The 12313-nt window shown below is 39.2% G+C and overlaps 3 non-coding genes across 3 annotated transcripts; all 3 read right to left on the reverse strand.

The window, feature by feature from the left end:
- Positions 1-1624: 1624 nt before the first annotated feature.
- On the reverse strand, positions 1625-1707 carry Trnal-uaa (transfer RNA leucine (anticodon UAA)). The gene has a single exon. It is a non-coding gene; the product is annotated as a tRNA-Leu (tRNA).
- Positions 1708-2077: 370 nt separating this feature from the next.
- Positions 2078-2160, reverse strand: Trnal-caa (transfer RNA leucine (anticodon CAA)). The gene has a single exon. It is a non-coding gene; the product is annotated as a tRNA-Leu (tRNA).
- A 5765-nt stretch (positions 2161-7925) lies between these two features.
- Positions 7926-8008, reverse strand: Trnal-uaa (transfer RNA leucine (anticodon UAA)). The gene has a single exon. It is a non-coding gene; the product is annotated as a tRNA-Leu (tRNA).
- Between the last annotated feature and the right edge of the window lie 4305 nt (positions 8009-12313).

A 12313-nucleotide genomic window follows, 5' to 3' on the forward strand; every position in this document is an offset into this window, starting at 1 on the left:
TTTTTAATAAGTTGCCATTTTAAAAACTCAACACAATGAATGGAGCTGCAAAAAGGGATGGTAATACTTGGGATTTTGTGTTTGAAATTTTGAGATATGGAAGGTATAACTGAGCATCGTGAAATAACGGCTTGTAGAATTATTGGGGCTACTCTATCTCGCCATGTGCGATACTTTACGAAAACATGCCATGGTAATACATTTCCACTGCTTAAACTCTCCAAGAATCCTTCAAACATCTTATCACACAGGTTAACCTAACTAATGCCAGAGGTGGGGTTCGAACTCAAGCGGACAATCGTCCATTGGAACTTAAGTCCAACGCCTTAACCACTCGGCCACCCTTGTTGAAATTTCAGGTTAATAAGGTTAATTGAACTTGGAAAAAGTACTGGCAATGAACCTTAGTATTCTAAATCGCGCAAGAGCATTACCATTTGCGACCGTCAGATTTTTCAATAATTTGCCGTTTTGATACCTCAACAAAATGAATGGAACTGCAAAATGGGATGGTAATATTTGGGATTTTGAGTTTGACAGTTTCAGATATGGAAGGCATTATTGCGCATTATGAAGTAACGGCTGGTAGAACTATTGGGGCTATTCTATTTCGCCATGTGGGATAGTTTAACACAACGTGTCATGTTAATGCATTTCCGCGGTTAAAACTCTCCAAGCATGCTTCAATCATGTTATCACACAGGTTAATCCAGTTAAAACCGGAGATGGGGTTCGAACCCACGCGGACAATCGTCCATTGGAACATAAGTCCAACGACTTAACCACTCCGCCACCCTGGTTGAAAATTCAGGTTACCAAGGTTACTTGAAGTTGGAAAAAGTACTGTCAATGAACCTTAATATTCTAAATCGTGTAAGAGCTTTAACATCTGTCCATGTTCTTATTACTTTAACAATTTGCCGTTTTGATAATTCAACAAATTGACTGGAACTGCAAAAAAGTATGGTAATATATGGGATTTTGAGATTGAAATTTTGAGATATGGAAGGAATAATTGCGCATTGTGAAATAACGGCCGATACAACTATTGCAGGTATTCTACTTCTCAAAGTTCGATACTTCGCCACAACGTGTCATGGCAAACACATTTCCACGTTTAAATTCTCCAAGCATACTTCAATCATCTTATCCAAACCGTTAACCTAGCTAATTCCAGAGGTGGGGTTCGAACCCACTCGGAGAATCGTCCAATGGAACTTAAGTCCAACGCTTTAACCACTCGGCCACCCTAGTTGAACAATTAAGTTAATAAAGTTACTTGAAATTGGAAAGGGTACGGGACTGGAACCTTAGTATTCTAAATGGCCCAAAAGCACTACCATTTGACGACCTTTAGATTTTTCAATAATTTGCCCTTTTGATAACTCAATAAAATGAATGGAACTGCAAAATGGGATGGTAATATTTGGGATTTTGAGTTTGAAAGTTTCAGATATGAAAGGCATCATTGCGTATCGTGAAGTAACGGCTTCAAGAATTATTGGGGCTATTCTATTTCGCCATGTGGGATAATTTAACACAAGGTGTCATGTTAACGCATTTCCACGGTTAAAATTCTGCAAGCATCCTTCATTCATCTTATCACACAGGTTAACCTAGCTATTACCAGAGGTGGGGTTTGAACCCACTCGGACAATCGTCCATTGGAACTTAAGTCCAACGCCTTAACCACTCGGCCACCCTGGTTGAAAATTTAAGTTAATAAGGTTACTTGAACTTGGAAAACGTACTGGCAATGAACTTTAGTATTCTAAATCGCGCAAGAGCACTAACATTTGAGGACCTTCAGATTTTGCAATAATTAGCCGTTTTGATAACTCAACAAAATGAATGGAACTGCAAAATGGGATGGTAATATCTGGGACTTTGAGTTTGAAAGTTTGAGATATCGAAGGCATTATTGTGCATCGTGAAGTAACGGCTGGTAGATATATTGGGGCTTTTCTATTTCGCCATGTGGGATAATTCAACAGAACGTGTCATTTTAACGCATTTCCATGGTTAAAACTCTCCAAGCATCCTTCAAGGATCTTATCACACAGGTTAAGCCATCTAATACCAGAGGTGGGGTTTGAACCCACTCGGACAACCTTCCATTGGAACTTGAGTCCAACGCCTTAACCACTCGGCCACCCTGGTTGAATATTTAAGTTAATAAGGTTACTTGAATTTGGAAAGGGTACGGGAAATGAACCTTAGTATTCTAAATCGCCCAAGAGCATTACCATTTGAGGACCTTCCGATTTTTCAATAATTTTCCATTTTGATAGCTCAACAAAATGAATGGATCTGCAAAATGGGATGGTAATATTTAGGATTTTGAGTATGAAATTTTGAGATATTGAAGGCATAATTGCGCATCGTGAAATAACAGCTTGTAGAGTTATTGGTGCTATTCCGTTTTGCCATGTGCGATACTGGACCACAACGTATCATGTTAACACATTTCCACGGTTAAAACTCTCCAAGCAACCCTCAATCTTTTTATCACACAGGTTAGCCTAGCTAATACCAGAGGTGGGGTTCGAACCCACGCGGACAATCGTCCATTGGAACTTATGTCCAACTTCTTAACCACTCGGCCACCCTGGTTGAAATTTCAGGTTAATAAGGTTACTTGAACTTGGAAAAAGTACTGGGAATGAACCTTAGTTTTCTAAATTGCGCAAGAGCATTACCATTTGACGACCTTCAGATTTTTCAATAATTTGCCGTTTTGATAACTCAACAAAATGAATGGAACTGCAAAATGGGATGGTAATATCTGGGACTTTGAGTTTGAAAGTTTGAGACATGGAAGGCATTATTGCGCATTGTGAAGTAACGGCTGGTAGAATTATTGGGGCTATTCTATTTCGTCATGTGGAATAATTCAACACAACGTATCATTTTAACGCATTTCCACGGTTAAAACTCTCCAAGCATCCTTCAATGATCTTATCACACAGATTAACCCAGCTAATACCAGAGGTGGGGTTCGAACCCACGCGGACAATCGTTCATTGGAACTTAAGTCCAACGCCTTAACCACTCGGTCACCCCGGTTGAAATTTCAGGTTACCTAGGTTACTTGAACTTGGAAAAAGTACTGGCAATAAACCTTAATATTTTAAATCGTGTAAAAGCATTGACATCTGTCGACCGTCTTATTTCTTTATAAATTTGTCGCTTTGATAATTCAAAAAATTGAGTAGAACTGCAAAAAGGGATGGCAATATTTAGGACTTTGAATTGGAAATTTTGAGATGTGGAAGGAATAACTGCGCATCGTGAAATAACGGCTGGTAGAATTATTGTAGCTATTCTATTTTTCCAAGTTCGATACTTCGCCAAAACGTATAATGTTAACACATTTCCACGGTTAAAACTCTCCAAGCATCCCTCAATCTTTTTATCACACTGGTTAGCCTAGGTAATACCATAGGTGATGTTCGAACCCACGCGGACAATCGTCCATTGGAATTTAAGTCCAACGACTTAAACACTCGGCCACCCTGGTTGAAATTTGACGTTACCAATGTTACTTGAACTTGGAAAATGTACTGGCAATGAACCTTAATATTCTAAATTGTGTAAGAGCATTACCATTTGACGACCTTTAGATTTTTCAATAATTTTCCATTTTGATAACTCAACAAAATGGATGGAGCTGCAAAAAGGGATGGTAATAATTGGGATTTTGAGTATGAAATTTTGAGATATGGAAGGCATAATTGCGCAGCGTGAAATAACGGCTGGTAGAATTATTGGTGCTATTCCATTTCGCCATGTGCGATACTTGACCACAACAAGTCATGGTAACACATGTCCACGTATAAAATTCTCCAAGCATCCTTCAATCATCTTATCACCTAAATTAACCTAGCTAATACCAGAGGTGGGGTTCGAACCCACACGGCCAATTGTCAATTGGAACTTAAGTCCAACGCCTTAACCACTCGGCCCCCCTGGTTGAAATTTCAGGTTAATAAGGTTACTTGAAGTTGAAAGAAGAGGTGGGGTTCGAATCCATGCGGACAATTGTCCATTGGAATTTAAGTCCAACGCCTTAACCACTCGGCCACCCTGGTTGAATATTTAAGTTAATAAGGTTACTTGAATTTGGAAAGGGTACGGGAAATGAACCTTAGTGTTCTAAATCGCCCAAGAGCATTACCATTTGAGGACCTTCCGATTTTTCAATAATTTTCATTTTGATAGCTCAAGAAAATGAATGGAGCTGCAAAATGGGATGGTAATATTTGGGATTTTGAGTATGAAATTTTGAGGTATGGAAAGCATAATTGCGCATCGTGAAATAACAGCTTGTAGAATTATTGGGGCTATTCTATTTCGCCATGTGGAATAATTCAAAACAACGTGTCATTTTAACGCATTTCCACGGTTAAAACTCTCCAAGCATCCTTCAATGATCTTATCACACAGGTTAACCCAGCTAATACCAGAGGTCGGGTTCGAACCCACGCGGACAATCGTTCATTGGAACTTAAGTCCAACGCCTTAACCACTCGGTCACCCCGGTTGAAAATTCAGGTTACCTAGATTACTTGAACTTGGAAAAAGTACTGGCAATGATCCTTAATATTTTAAATCGTGTAAAAGCATTGACATCTGTCGACCGTCTTATTTCTTTATAAATTTGTCGCTTTGATAATTCAAAAAATTGACTAGAACTGCAGAACTGGCAGTATTTAGGACTTTGAATTGGAAATTTTGAGATGTGGAAGGAATAACTGCGCATCGTGAAATAACGGCTGGTATAATTATTGGGGCTATTCTATTTTGCCCTGTGGGATAATTCAACATAAGGTGTCATGTTAACGCACTTCCACGGTTAAAACTCTACAAGCATCTTTCAATCATCTTATCACTCAGATTAACCTAGCTAATACCCGAGGTGGCGTTCGAACCCATTTGACGACCTTGAGATTTTTTAATAATTTGCCGTTTTGATAACTCAACAAAATGAATGAAACTGCAAAATGGAATGGTAATATCTGGGACTTTGAGATTGAAAGTTTGAGATATGGAAGGCATAATTGCGCAGCGTGAAATAACGGCTGGTAGAATTATTGTAGCTATTCTATTTCTCCAAGTCCGAACTTCGCCACAACGTGTTATGGCCAACACGTTTCCACGTTGAAGTTCTCTAAGCATCCTTCAATTATCTTATCACACAGGTTAACCTAGCGAATAACAAAGGTGGGGTTCGAACCCACTCGGACATTCGTCCATTGGAACTTAAGACCAACGCCTTAGCCACTCGGCCACCCTGGTTGAAATTTCAGGTTACCAAGGTTTCTTGAACTTGGAAAAAGTACTGGCAATGAACCTTAATGTTCCAAATCGTGTAAGTGCATTAACATCTGTCGATTTTCTTATTTCTTTAATAATTTGCCGTTTTGATAATTCAACAAATTGACTGGAACTGCAAAATGGTATGGTAATATTTGGGATTTTGAGTTTGAAAGATTTAGATATGGAAGGATTAATTGCGCATTGTAAAATAACGGCTGGTACAACTATTGCAGCTATTCTATTCCTCCAGGTTCGATACTTCGCCACAACGTGTCTTGGCAAACACATTTCCACGTTGAAATTCTCCAAGCATCCTTCAATCATCTTATTAGACAGGTTAACAAAGCTAATACCAGAGGTGGGGTTCGAACCCACGCGGACAATCGTCCATTGGAATTTAAGTCCAACGACTTAAACACTCGGCCACCCTGGTTGAAATTTGACGTTACCAATGTTACTTGAACTTGGAAAATGTACTGGCAATGAACCTTAATATTCTAAATTGTGTAAGAGCATTACCATTTGACGACCTTTAGATTTTTCAATAATTTTCCATTTTGATAACTCAACAAAATGGATGGAGCTGCAAAAAGGGATGGTAATAATTGGGATTTTGAGTATGAAATTTTGAGATATGGAAGGCATAATTGCGCAGCGTGAAATAACGGCTGGTAGAATTATTGGTGCTATTCCATTTCGCCATGTGCGATACTTGACCACAACGTATCATGTTAACACATTTCCACGGCTAAAACCCTCCAAGTAACCCTCAATCTTTTTATCACACAGGTTAGCCTAGCTAATGCTAGAGGTGAGGTTGGAAGCCACTCGGACATTCGTCCATTGGAACTTAAGTCCAACGCCTTAACCACTCGTCCACCCTGGTTGAAATTTCAGGTTAATAAGGTTACTTGAAATTGGAAAAGGTACGGGAAATGAACCTTAGTATTCTAAATCGCCCAACAGCACCACCATTTGATGACTTTCAGATTTTTCAATAACTTGCCATTTTGTAGTTCAACAAAATGAATGGAGCTGCAAAAAGAGATGGTAATGTGTGGGATTTTGAGTATGAAATTTTGAGATATGGAAGGAATAATTACGCATTGTGAAAAAACAGCTGGTAGAATTATTGCAGCTATTCTATTTCTCCAGGTTCGACACTTCGCCACAACGTGTCATGGCAAACACATTTCCACGTTTGAATTCTCCAAGCATCCTTCAATCATCTTATCACCCAGATTAACCTAGCTAATACCAGAAGTGGGGTTCGATCCCACTCGGACATTCGTCCATTGGAACTTAAGTCCAACGCTTTATCCACTCGGCCACCCTGCCTGAAATTTCAGGTTACCAAGATTACTTGAACTTGGAAAAAGTAGTGGCAATGAACCTTAATATTCTAAATTGTGTAAGAGCATTACCATTTGACGACCTTCAGATTTTGCAATAACTTGCCATTTTGTAGTTCAACAAAATGAATGGAGCTGCAAAAAGGGATGGTAATGTGTGGGATTTTGAGTTTGAAAGTTTGAGATATGGAAGGCGTTATTGCACATCGTGAAGTAACGGCTGGTAGAATTATTGGGGCTATTCTATTACGCCATGTGGGATAATTCAACACAACGTGTCATTTTAACGCATTTCCACGGTTAAAACTCTCCAAGCATCCTTCAATGATCTTATCACACAGGTTAACCCAGCTAATACCAGAGGTGGGGTTCGAACCCACGCAGACAATCGTCCATTGGAAATTAAGTCCAACGCCTTAACCACTCGGTCACCCTGGTTGAAATTTCAGGTTACCAAGATTACTTGAACTTGGAAAAAGTACTGGCAATGAACCTTAATATTTTAAATCGTGTAAGACCATTAACATCTGTCGATTCTTTTATTTCTTCAATAATTTGCCGTTTTGATAATTCAACAAGTTGATTGGAACTGCAAAAAAGTATATTTGGAATTTTGAATTTGAAATTTTGAGATATGAAATGAATAATTGCGGATTGTGAAATAACGGCTGGCACAACTATTGCAGCTATTCTACTTCTCCAAGTTCAATACTTCGCCACAACGTGTCATGGCAAACACATTTCCACGTTCAAATTCTATAAGCATCCTTCAATCATCTTATTACCCAGATTAACCTAGCTAATACCAGAGGTGGCGTTTGAACCCACGCGGACAATCGTCCATTGGAATTTAAGTCCAACGCCTTAACAACTCGGCAACCCTGGTTTAAATTTCAGGTTAATAAGGTTACTTGAATTTGGAAAAAGACGGGAAATGAACTTTCGTATTCTAAATCGCCCAAGACCTCTACCATTTGACGACCTTGAGATTTTTCAACAATTTGCCATTTTGATAATTCAAAAACTTGACTGGAACTGCAAAAAAGTATGGTAATACTTGGGATTTTGAGTTTGAAATTTTGAGATATGGAAGGCATAAGTGCGCAGCGTGAAATAACGGCTGGTAGAATTATTGTAGCTATTCTATTTCTCCAAGTCCGAACTTCGCCACAACGTGTCTTGGCAAACACATTTCCACGTTGAAATTCTCCAAGCATCCTTCAATCATCTTATTACACAGGTTAACAAAGCTAATACCAGAGGTGGGGTTCGAACCCACGCGGACAATCGTCCATTGGAACTTAAGTCCAACGCCTTAGCCACTCGGCCACCCTGCTCGAAATTTCAGGTTACCAAGGTTACTTGAACTTGCAAAAAGTACTGGCAATGAACATTAATGTTCTAAATCGTGTAAGTGCATTAACATCTGTCGATTGTCTTATTTCTTTAATAATTTGCCGTTTTGGTAATTCAACAAATTGACTGGAGCTACAGAATGGTATGGTTATATTTGGGATTTTGAGTTTGAAAGATTGAGATATGGAAGGATTAATTGCGCATTGTGAAATAACGGCTGGTACAACTATTGCAGCTATTCTATTCCTCCAGGTTCGATACTTCGCCACAACGTGTCATGGCAAACACATTTCCACGTTTGAATTCTCCAAGCATCCTTCAATCATCCTATCACCCAGATTAACCTAGCTAATACCAGAGGTGGGGTTCGAACCCACTCGGACAATCGTCCATTGGAACTTAAGTCTAACGCCTTAGCCACTCGGCCACCCTGGTCGAAATTTCAGGTTAATAAGGTTACTTGAAATTGGAAAAGGTACGGAAAATGAACCTTAGTATTCTAAATCGCCCAAGAGCACTACCATTTGACGACTTTCAGATTTTTCAATAACTTGCCATTTTGTAGTTCAACAAAATGATTGGAGCTGCAAAAAGGGATGGTAATGTGTGGGATTTTGAGTATGAAATTTTGAAATATGGTAGGAATAATTACGCATTGTGAAATAACGGCTGGTACAACTATTGCTGCTATTCTATTCCTCCAGGTTCGATACTTCGTCACAACGTGTCTTGGCAAACACATCTCCACGTTGAAATTCTCCAAGCATCCTTCAATCATCTTATTACACAGGTTAAGAAAGCTAATACCAGAGGTGGGGTTCGAACCCTCGCGGACAATCGTCCATTGGAACTTAAGGCCAACGCCTTAACCACTCGTCCACCCTGGTTGAAATTTCAGGTTAATAAGGTTACTTGAAATTGGAAAAGGTACGGGAAATGAACCTTAGTATTCTAAATCGCCCAAGACCACTACCATTTGACGACTTTCAGATTTTTCAATAACTTGCCATTTTGTAGTTCAACAAAATGAATGGAGCTGCAAAAAGGGATGGTAATGTGTGGGATTTTGAGTACGAAATTTTGAGATATGGAAGGAATAATTACGCATTGTGAAATAACGGCTGGTAGAATTTTTGTAGCTATTCCATTTCTCCAAGTTCGATACTTCGCCACAACGTGTCATGGCAAACACATTTCCACCTTTAAATTCTCCAAACATCCTTCAATCATCTTATCACACAGGTTAACCCAGCTAATGGCAGAGGTGGGGTTCGAACCCACGCGGACGATCGTCAATTGGAACTTAAGTACAACGCCTTAGCCACTCAGCCAGCCTGGTTGAATATTTAGGTTACCAAGGTTACTTGAACTTGGAAAAAGTACTGGCAATGAACCTTAATATTCTAAATCGTGTAAGAGTATTAACATCTGTCGATCTTCTTATTTCTTTAATAATTTGCCGTTTTGATAATTCAAGAAATTGACTGGAACTGCAAAAACGTATGGTAATATTTGGGATTTTGAATTTGAAAGATTGAGATATGGAAGGAATAATTGCGCATTATGAAATAACCGCTGGTACAACTATTGCAGCTATTCTATTTCTCCAGGTTCGATACTCCGCCACAACGTGTCTTGGCAAACACATTTCCACGTTGAAATTCTCTAAGCATCCTTCAATCATCTTATTACACAGGTTAACAAAGCTAATACCAGAGGTGGGGTTAGAACCCACGCGGACAATCGTCCATTGGAAATTAAGTCCAACGCCTTAGCCACTCGGCCACCCTGCTCGAAATTTCAGGTTACCAAGGTTACTTGAACTTGCAAAAAGTACTGGCAATGAACCTTAATGTTCTAAATCGTGTAAGTGCATTAACATCTGTCGATTGTCTTATTTCTTTAATAATTTGACGTTTTGGTAATTCAACAAATTGACTGGAGCTACAGAATGGTATGGTTATATTTGGGATTTTGAGTTTGAAAGATTGAGATATGGAAGGATTAATTGCGCATTGTGAAATAACGGCTGGTACAACTATTGCAGCTATTCTATTCCTCCAGGTTCGATACTTCGCCACAACGTGTCATGGCAAACACATTTCCACGTTTGAATTCTCCAAGCATCCTTCAATCATCCTATCACCCAGATTAACCTAGCTAATACCAGAGGTGGGGTTCGAACCCACTCGGACAATCGTCCATTGGAACTTAAGTCTAACGCCTTAGCCACTCGGCCACCTTGGTAGAAATTTCAGGTTAATAAGGTTACTTGAAATTGGAAATGGTACGGAAAATGAACCTTAGTATTCTAAATCGCCCAAGAGCACTACCATTTGACGACTTTCAGATTTTTCAATAACTTGCCATTTTGTAGTTCAACAAAATGAATGGAGCTGCAAAAAGGGATGGTAATGTGTGGGATTTTGAGTATGAAATTTTGAGATATGGTAGGAATAATTACGCATTGGGAAATAACGGCTGGTACAACTATTGCAGCTATTCTATTCCTCCAGGTTCGATACTTCGTCACAACGTGTCTTGGCAAACACATCTCCACGTTGAAATTCTCCAAGCATCCTTCAATCATCTTATTACACAGGTTAAGAAAGCTAATACCAGAGGTGGGGTTCGAACCCACGCGGACAATCGTCCATTGGAACTTAAGGCCAACGCCTTAACCACTTGTCCACCCTGGTTGAAATTTCAGGTTAATAAGGTTACTTGAAATTGGAAAAGGTACGGGAAATGAACCTTAGTATTCTAAATCGCCCAAGACCACTACCATTTGACGACTTTCAGATTTTTCAATAACTTGCCATTTTGTAGTTCAACAAAATGAATGGAGCTGCAAAAAGGGATGGTAATGTGTGGGATTTTGAGTACGAAATTTTGAGATATGGAAGGAATAATTACGCATTGTGAAATAACGGCTGGTAGAATTTTTGTAGCTATTCCATTTCTCCAAGTTCGATACTTCGCCACAACGTGTCATGGCAAACACATTTCCACCTTTAAATTCTCCAAACATCCTTCAATCATCTTATCACACAGGTTAACCCAGCTAATGGCAGAGGTGGGGTTCGAACCCACGCGGACGATCGTCAATTGGAACTTAAGTACAACGCCTTAGCCACTCAGCCAGCCTGGTTGAATATTTAGGTTACCAAGGTTACTTGAACTTGGAAAAAGTACTGGCAATGAACCTTAATATTCTAAATCGTGTAAGAGTATTAACATCTGTCGATCTTCTTATTTCTTTAATAATTTGCCGTTTTGATAATTCAAGAATATGACTGGAACTGCAAAAACGTATGGTAATATTTGGGATTTTGAATTTGAAAGATTGAGATATGGAAGGAATAATTGCGCATTATGAAATAACCGCTGGTACAACTATTGCAGCTATTCTATTTCTCCAGGTTCGATACTCCGCCACAACGTGTCTTGGCAAACACATTTCCACGTTGAAATTCTCTAAGCATCCTTCAATCATCTTATTACACAGGTTAACAAAGCTAATACCAGAGGTGGGGTTAGAACCCACGCGGACAATCGTCCATTGGAACTTAAGTCCAACGCCTTAACCACTCGGCCACCTGGTTGAAATTTGAGGTTACCAAGGTTACTTGAACTAGGAAAACGTACTGGCAATGAACCTTAATATTCTAAATTGTGTAAGAGCATTACCATTTGACGACCTTCAGATTTTTCAATAATTTTCCATTTTGATAACTCAACAAAATGAATGGAGCTGCAAAAAAGGATGGTAATAATTGGGATTTTGAGTATGAAATTTTGAGATATGGAAGGCATAATTGCGCAGCGTGAAATAACGGCTGGTAGAATTATTGTAGCTATTCTATTTCTCCAAGTCCGAACGTCGCCACAACGTGTCATGGCAAACATGTTTCCACGTTGAAATTCTCCAAGAATCTTTCAATTATCTTATCACACAGGTTAACCTAGCTAATAACAGAGGTGGGGTTCGAACCCACTCGGACAATCGTCCATTGGAACTTAAGTCCAACGCCTTAACCACTCGTCCACCCTGGTTGAAATTTCAGGTTAATAAGGTTACTTGAAATTGGAAAAGGTACGGGAAATGAACCTTAGTATTCTAAATCGCCCAAGAGCACTACCATTTGACGACTTTCAGATTTTTCAATAACTTGCCATTTTCTAGTTCAACAAAATGAATGGAGCTGCAAAAAGGGATGGTAATGTGTGGGATTTTGAGTATGAAATTTTGAGATATGGAAGGCATTATTGCGCATCGTGAAGTA

Source organism: Hydractinia symbiolongicarpus, chromosome 2 (assembly GCF_029227915.1).
Source record: "Hydractinia symbiolongicarpus strain clone_291-10 chromosome 2, HSymV2.1, whole genome shotgun sequence".
Classification (NCBI taxonomy): Eukaryota; Metazoa; Cnidaria; class Hydrozoa; order Anthoathecata; family Hydractiniidae; genus Hydractinia; species Hydractinia symbiolongicarpus.